Here is an 8977-nt window from a genome sequence, read left to right as displayed (position 1 = left end):
GTGGGTAGAGTGTGGAGAAAGGGGAAATAGACAAGGATCTGAAATAGTAAAAGAGTCCTCTGGGTTGCATTTTAGCCCACTGGAAAGAAATAGGGGGGCCACCTGGTAGGGGTGTAACTAAGAAGACTTTGATTAAGTACTGTAAACAGTGGTGGCCATTGTACATTTTAGAAAGTGAAGAGAAATGGCCTATTAATGGAACATTGAAATACAATACTTTACAACAGTTAATGTTGGTTTTAAGAAGACAAGAAAAGTGGGATGAGGTAATGAATGCAGATATGTTTTTCACTCTCCAAAACCATCCCGAATATCAAAGGGAACGTGGGTTAGTGCTGCCGCAGGATCCGATGGTTTTAGCACTAGAAAAAGAAAAAAGAGAAAAAAGGAAAGGAAACTTGTAGAGGTGCTGTTCGGCTTGTAGTATTGGTCAGAGATGTATTAATCCCAGTAAAGTGAAAAATATTGGGGAAAAGGACTTACCTGAGTATTATGTATCCACATGAGGGAAGAGACAACAGGGGGAACCTGAGCCTGAGGACTTGGACTCAGGATCCCCTCCTGATAGTCCCATTGCAACCCGTACGTGGGTGCAAAAATCTGTTATCCAAGCCTCGCTGCGAGAGGCAATGGGAACTGATGGGGATCCTGCATTGTTGAAAGTCCTCTTTTCATCATTTGACTTGGAAACTTGGAAAAATGTGGCACAAGGATATTGGAGTGATCCAGTGAGGGTAACCCGGCATTTTCAATTCATAGTCAAACAACACAACCTGATTGGAATGACATTCAGTTACTTCTGGATCTTATGACTGAATCTGAAAAGTAATTAATTTTGAAAACAACTCAAGATTTGGCTAGTGATTCTATAAGAGATGGGAGGGATATATAAGACCTTTTCCACCTTCAAGACCCCCCCACTGGAGCCCGAACAATAATCGAGTTGTTTAATTGCATACCGGTAATGGGTAATAAAAGGGATGGAGAGGGCTATTCCAAAAAACATAAATTGGTCACCCCTGTATGCAATCAGACAGGGCCCCAAAAAATCCCCCTCAGAATTTTTTTATAAATTAAGGGATACTATGAGGAGAAACACTCCTTTGGATCCTGGGTCAGAAGTAGGAAATCAGCAGTTGGTCTCTTTATTTATAGGGCAATCTGCAAGAGGTATAAGGAAGAAATTGCAAAAGCTTAAACCATCAGAAAGTAGAAACTTGGAGAATTCGCTTGATGAAGCATGGAGAGTGTTCAGTAATAGAGAGGAAGAGGATAGGAGAAAAGATAAAAAAGCACTGGTAATGGCATTACAGGAAGCACAGGGAAATACATGGAGAACCCCTGGAAGAATGGGGGCAGCTGAAGGGAACAGACCAGAATTTAGAGGAAGACCCCTTGGGAGGGATCAGTGTGCTTATTGCAGAGGGAACATTGAAAAAGTGAATGTCCAGAGAAGAGAAGGAATATGTGGGAAAGAAAACTGCAGGCCCTGGTTGAAGAAGATTGATGGAGACCTGGGGAATCTACCCTAGCGGATCCACTGGTTACATTAAAGCTAGGGAAATCACATCAAAAGGTTGAATTTTTGATTGATACAGGAGCAATGTACTCTGTTTTAAATCAGGCTCTGATGCCTACTGATAATGATTTTGTAATGGTAAGGGGAGCTACTGGCCAGAGTGAAAAGGCATACTTTTTGAAACCCCTTAAATTTAAATTGGGAAAACAATTGGGAATACATACATTTTTATATATGCCAAATTCACCCAAACCGTTGCTTGGGTGAAACTTGCTGGAACAATTGGGAGCAGAGATAACATTTGAAAAAGGAAAAATAGAATTCCGTGTGGGAGATGACCAATAAGTTGAAATTTTGAGTTTGGCTCTTATAACCACCCCTGTTAAAACTGAAATTCCAGAAGAAATTAGAAATCAGGTCTATCCTGGAGTATGGGCGACTGATATACAAGGAAAAGCAAAGAATGCATTGCCAATTGTGATAAAACTTAAATCAGTAATCCAACTGGTTAAAATTCAACAGTACCCTTTAAAGTTGCAAGACAGGGTGGGCATAAAACCCATAATTGACTGCTTTATCCAGTATGGATTATTAATTGAGTGTGAATCAGAACAGAACACTCCTATTCGCCCAGTTAGAAAGCCGGACAGGAGTTACAGGATAGTACAGGACCTCAGAGGTATTAACAAAATCACTGAGGATCTGTACCCAGTGGTTGCCAACCCTTATACCCTGCTAACTCAATTAGTCCCTGAACTGGCTTGGTTTAGTGGTTTGGACCTGAAAGATGCCTTCTTTTGCTTACCTCTGAGCCTGGAGAGCCAATTGCTGTTTGCCTTTGAATGGGAAAACCCAAAGTCTGGAAGAAAGACACAGCTCACATGGACTGTGCTACCCCAGGGATTTAAGAATAGCCCCACTCTTTTTGGAAATCAACTGGTCAAGGATCTGGAACAGTGGGATCGCCCGTCTGGAAGTGGGGTGGTATTGCAGTATGTAGATGATCTACTAATAGCCACTGAAACTAAGGAGTTATGCATGACCTGGACAGAGAGTCTGTTGAACTTTCTCGGGTTAATAAATATACCTATTTTTATAACCTTTCATGGGTTGTAAAATTTGTTTCTGCACGTCAATGGGACCTCGGGCCCCAGTGCTGTGGGACTTGGAGGGGGGGGGGACTCTGGTGCCAGGGCACAAACCCCAGGGCCCCTAGTGTTATGGGGCAAGAAGTACACCAGAACCCTGTGTCGTGGGGGAAGTAGGCCCCCACCGTGTGTGTGTGAGGGGGGGAGTGGGACCCCGGTTCTCCCAGCCCAGAATGGCCAGAGCTTCTCTACCCCTCCATGGCCTTGTGCCCCCCCCAAGTGTGAAAGAGGCCTGTGTTGTCCTATCCTCACACCTCAGCTCTGCCAGCCAGAGCTCTGAGGAAAGTGATGTGAACAAAGGGTGGGCTTTGGTTAAAATGATGGCTGTCCCAGAGACCCCTGTCCCAAGGGTTGTGCCCACCTCAGCGAGGTTGCAGCCTGGCAGTCCTCCCTGCATGAGCCTAGCAGAGACCCCAGGTCATGGGAATTACACAGATGGGGTACATGCAAGCTCATTTTTCCTTTGTCTCCTTCTCCTTCACTTCTCTGATCCACCCGGGACTCCTGAGGATGCAGCAGAGACTGGCACTTCTCCAGATCATCCCCAAACACCCTCCTGAATGTCCAGCCTGACTTTCAATTGATGCCCTCTGCTGCTTCCCCTCTTCCCAGGGCCTAAGCCAGGGCTTCTACCCAACCTTCAGCACTTGATCATGCTTCCAGCAGACCCCTGCCCAAAGTCATCTCCTGGATGGAATTCACCCACCCACCCCACCCCCATCCCATACACACAGACAGTTGTCCTGGTTTAGGCCAGGATAAAGGTGATTTTCTGTCTTGTACTTTTGCTTCTAGCTAAGTCTCTTGTAAGTAGTTGCACTTGCTGAAATTAACAGCAAGTTTCTCAGACAGTGTGTGCTTCTAGGACTGATAACACTCGATGTTTATAGTTACTGCTAGAGACTGGTATGAAGAGCCAAGGACACTGCTCAGCTCTGAGGAAAACTTTTACCCTCCAGAAGGAGTAAAGAGGTCCCACCTGTAGCCCTCCTTTGGGGAGGAACGGACAAGATAGATGCCAGAATTGACCAAACAGAGTATTCCATCCCATATACGTCATACTCAGTATAAATTTGAGGGATCACGAGGGCCAAGTCATGATTTCCTGCTTCCAGCTTCTGGCTGCCTGCCCTTCCTGCCTTTCCTGCTTCCCTTCCTTCACCCGGCATCCTGGAAGGATTCTGTCCGTTCGTCTGCCTGTGGTCCTGATCCGTGTCAGCCCATATCTGTGTGTTCCTGCCTCCAGCTCCCGACTGCTGCCGACTCCAGGATTCCAGCCTGGACTTTCCCAGGGTTGCCCTGCAGCCTTGGTAGTGACGTGAGAGTTATTGGGGGGAGAGGGTGGAGGAATGTGGTATCCATTTTCCTGTATATTTGTATATATTTAGTAATTTTTCCTATTTATCATTACTGTTTCATTAAAGTTGTGTAGTTTAGTTTCCAACCCATAAGTCTCTCTCACTTATTCTCTCTCCTTTCTTTATCAGGGAGAGAGATTAATAGAGAGCATCTGTTACTCGGTTTAATTGCTGGGCCAGTGTTAAACCGTGACAACAGTGTAAACCTCTGATTTTTTGGCAATCTCCACCTTCTCTCAGATCTGTTGGGAAACGGTGAGGGAAAACTAATGCAACCAATATGGTTGATAAACAAGCTTCAACTTTATTGTGCAGTAACTTTTTCTTATATAGTGTTTCTGTGACCACACCCCTGTCACCACACATCAACATAACATTTTATTGGACACCCGGTGTGTTTACCTGTAGCACAGCGAATCCCTGGTGCAGGTAGCACATGATTATGGGCCAATCTAATTGGATCCTCAAACATGGGGCTGGGCACGGCAAAGGGGTCACATCCTCTACCTTTCAGGAACATTTGAGAGCATTCTACGACATATCCCCCTTTTTCTTTTTGCACAAGCCCATTTTTGGTTAAACACTTTTGCAGTGCTAACTCTTAAACAAACATAATACAAACAACAAAACATACAGAACCTAAGAATACAATCAATATCATAATGCCCTTTTGAAACAATCTAAAAACTGCTTGGTTAATGAATCAAACAAATTGGTTAACAGGTTATCAACCAGATTTTGTTCCGTTAATCAAGTATAAGTCGACTTCACATTCATGGCATGTCTCCGTTTCACACAACCACTCATACACACGCACTCTCACACAGAGCTCTGTTTAATATTAGGAAGGTCTGGCGTCCACTAGTGCAGAAAGCCAAGGGAGGGATAGGAGAGGCTTATCTGACGGAATCTTGTCGGGGGGCCCCTATAAGCGTCTCCAAGTCCCACTGGCTCACAGCACGATGGAGTCCTAGTTCCTTCATAGTTGCCAAATTAAAATGCAATAAAAACATAGGACTGCAACATTCATAACGGGCGAAGTCTAGCTGGAGTGTAAGCACCCTTTTTTTTTTTTTTTTTTTATGTGATATATCCCAGAGTCTCTGAGGGTCTCATGACTTCTTAATATACTTCTTGTGTAACCGTTCACAATCTTTGGTGCTTAGTATAGGTCCATGTCCTTGTTCCTCAAGCCATTTTCCAACAATCCCTTTATCTTTTTCTACAATCATGATATTAGCAGCTTTGGCAAATATCTTCTTAAGTATTGCTAACATACAAATAAGGCACACAAAAATTATCAATATAATGCAAAGTACAAGCAAACCAGTCTTACATAAACTTTGAAGCCATCCAGTGAGGCCAAACCAATTGACTAATTCATCTATGCCAAAGAATCCTGCATCTTGCTTGGTATTTTGAGTATGTTCTACTAGCTGTTGTATCTCCTTATATGTTGATTTAGAATGATCACTCAAGTTCATACAGCACATACTGTCAAAATCTTCACAACTATGGCCATGAGCTAAAAGCAAAAAATCAATGGCAGCTCTATTTTCTAATACTGCATGTTGTACAGAAGATAAATCATCAACTAAATCAGATAACACCTTGCTGGTATCACTAGCATGCTTTACCACCCAACAACTCAGTTTCTCCAAGTTTTGATGTGCACGAGCGGCAGCTGCTCCTGGCAAGAAGATAGAAGTAACAATCACCTGCCATTTGGACCAAAGGTTAACATCATCATCACATTCCTGCGTTAGTGCTTGAGTTAGGCTTCGCTTCCACCGCACACGATGCGTAATGTTCGGATGTGCGTGAGGCATGGCTAAACTCAACTGACCAATGGTGCAAGGCCCTCCAATGGGACGGGAAGGTATACCTGACCATGCCTGATCTCCACAAATTAAAAAATACCCTGCTGGTAATTTCCTAGGAAGCTGCATCCCAGGTAATGGGTTAGTGGCACCGCGGAGGGAGTAGTTGCACCATTGACTAAAATTACCAATTGGGAAAACGTTGGTAGTAGTGCATTGTCTTCCTGTACCTCCTGCGCAATCAGCAGACAAACTATTTATCCAAAAACAGTAAGTGGCATTTAGAAAATCTACAAGGCTTAATTCTTGGGGATCGGGCCCAACAGGCAAACAATCATCCCAAATGTCATAATCACTTAAACACGCAACTAAGCTGGCCTTGGTAGGACATAAACTCTCAGTGGGAAATTGCACTTGTGTGCGATTCATAGCTGCTTGAAACACTGGCCAAGTTCCTTCAGAGTCTGGTACACCAACTAAACATGTAATAAAAGGTGATTGGGGGGGGGGGGTTGCTAGACTGGCACAAAAGGAAGTGGTGTTAAGCTGATGCACAAGGGTAACCCAGACATTCTGTCGAGGGTCAAAGTTCGGGAAGGCAAGGCAATTAAAACCCAAGATGATGGTTAAACCTATAATGAGGCTAACACGGCAGTCTTTGTCTTTGAACATGTTAACCACTCAATACAGCCATCTTCGCTCCCGAGCTTATAGTTTTGGATTCAGTGGAGCTACCGCGGTTAGCGGGTGCTGGCCGAGTCCACTTGCTGGGAACCCACAAAGTACCTGTAGGGGTGGGAACACACATGTGACCTCTACCTAGATATTTAACTTCTGCTGGTCCTTGCCATATACCTGTTGCAGGATCTCTATAAGTAACATATAGCGGGGGTTCCTGGGACTCTGCTCATTGGGCCACTGTCCCATGAACATACGCTGGTTCTAACTTTGGTTCCCCAAATATACACAGATAATTCAAGACAAATAGAGTCTTTGCCAATCGCTCCTGTGGGTCTTGCAAATCTGTAAATTTCACTAGATAATCCTTTAATGTTTGATTTGCCCTTTCTACTATAGCTTGACCTGTTGGCGAATGGGGAATGCCTGTGATATGCTTAATTCCCCACTGCTTAAAAAAAAATAAAACAAGATAGCTTGCTACTAATATAGGCCGGTCCATTGTCTTTATCTGCTCTGGCACACCCATGACGACGAAACAAAGGGTGAGATGCCATATCACTTGTCATAGGGTTGATCTCTCTGTTGGATGGCAGCCCGCAACTGGCGAAATAAGTCATTTAGTCGCCGGTTTGCAACGTCTTTGAGATGGGCGTCTTCGGTTCGCTGTACAACTCCTACAGCATATAGGGAATCTGAGACAACATTGAGACGTACATTCATCCAGTGTGAGAAGGCATAAACGATGGCTGCCAACTCTAGACTCTGTAGAGTATCATTCTCTTGTGCGGACAGGAGTTCATGGCACCATTGCTCTTTGTCTTGCCAAGTCACTGCAGCTCGTCGTGAGCATTTTCCTGCATCGGTAAAGACTGTTAATGCATCTTGAAGGGGTTCCTCAGATCGTTTTGGAACAGGAATCCATTCATGCAAGGACATCCACTTTAACACAGTAGACCGCAACGGGGAAAGGTCAATGGTTTGTGCAGCTTCTAGGAGGCTTGACTGTAGGGCTGGAGAGTGCTGCAAATACCAGTCCAACTCTCCTTGTTTCATTGGGAGATAAATTGTGCTGGGTTCATCTCCAGTAATTTGTATAATACGGGTTCGGCCTTTACAAATTAGAAGGGCCAATACCTCAATCTTTGTTTGGATTGTGGTTTTTGGCTGTAGTGTTCTGAAGATCCATTCCAACACACGAATATCAGCAGGCCCAGTCTCCCCCTTTTTCTTTTTGGACTGCGTGAGAGCTCCAAGTAACTGTTGCTTACCCGTAAGAATGGTTAAGTCTATGGGTAAGTTCACGTCACGGCGATCCACGGAGCGCTGAGAAATTGTCAGGCCAATTTCAGTTATGGCCTGTTGTTGAGCTGTGGAAGGGGTGACGGGGGAGGCAGGATGGGTGCCTTTAAGAAGCGGTCGTAACAGTTCTAGTTGATCATTTGTTATACCGACCACAGGGCACAACCATTGAACGTCACCTAAAAATCATTGTACATCATGCAAGGTCTTAAGAGTCAAATGGAGAGCAGCTTTTTGCAGTCTGACTTGTGACTCAGTGATATGCCATCCTAGATACTTCCATGGTGCTGTACGCTGTATCTTTTCAGGTGCCACTTGGAGTCCCTGCTGACTTAACTGTTATGTTAAGAAGTACTCTTGTTGCTCAGTAAAAGGATCCTGTTGTGCTATCAAGATGTCATCCATGTAACGATAACGCATCTGGCCATGACTTTCGCACTGGCAATAAAGCTGCATCTACAAACAATTGACACAAGGTTGAGCTGTTCTTTATGCCTTGTGGGAGCACTATCCATTCAAACTATGAAACAGGGGCTTCTCTGTTAAGGGCTGGAAGTGCAAACGCAAATCGCTTTGTGTCCTGAGGATGTATGAGTATAGTAAAAAAGCAGTCCTTTAAGTCCACTATAAGTAGATGACAACGCTCTGGAAGCATCGCGGGGTTAGGCATTCTGGGCTGAAGAGCTCCCATTGCTTCCATCTGGGAATTAACTGCACGTAAATCATGTACAGACAATATTTGCCAGACTTCTTTTTAATTACAAAAATTGGAGTATTCAGAGGGCTAGTTGATGGTTGTATGTGCCCTTGATCTAGCTGTTCTTGCACTAAGGCATGTGCTTGTCTAAGGCTTTCTCGTTTTAGCGGCCACTGCTCGATCCATACCGGCTATGATGATAGCTGTGTCAACGGGATCGGGAAAGCTCAAGAAGTGACCGCTAATAAGAACGGTCTCTTGTTACCAGGCGTGCTCTGATCTGACCTAATACATCTCGGCCAACAAGGGCTTCTACATTTGTGGGCAATGGCATGATGGTGACAAATAGAGTACATGTACGATTATCGACGGTGAGACGAATCTTATGTGTGCTTCGTTTTACCTGGGCTGCACCTCCTACCCCTTCTACTCCAGACATCTTTGGGGCAGCTGGC

Source organism: Calypte anna, chromosome W (genome assembly GCF_003957555.1).
Source record: "Calypte anna isolate BGI_N300 chromosome W, bCalAnn1_v1.p, whole genome shotgun sequence".
Lineage (NCBI taxonomy): Eukaryota > Metazoa > Chordata > Aves > Apodiformes > Trochilidae > Calypte > Calypte anna.
This window is presented reverse-complemented; position numbering follows the sequence as displayed.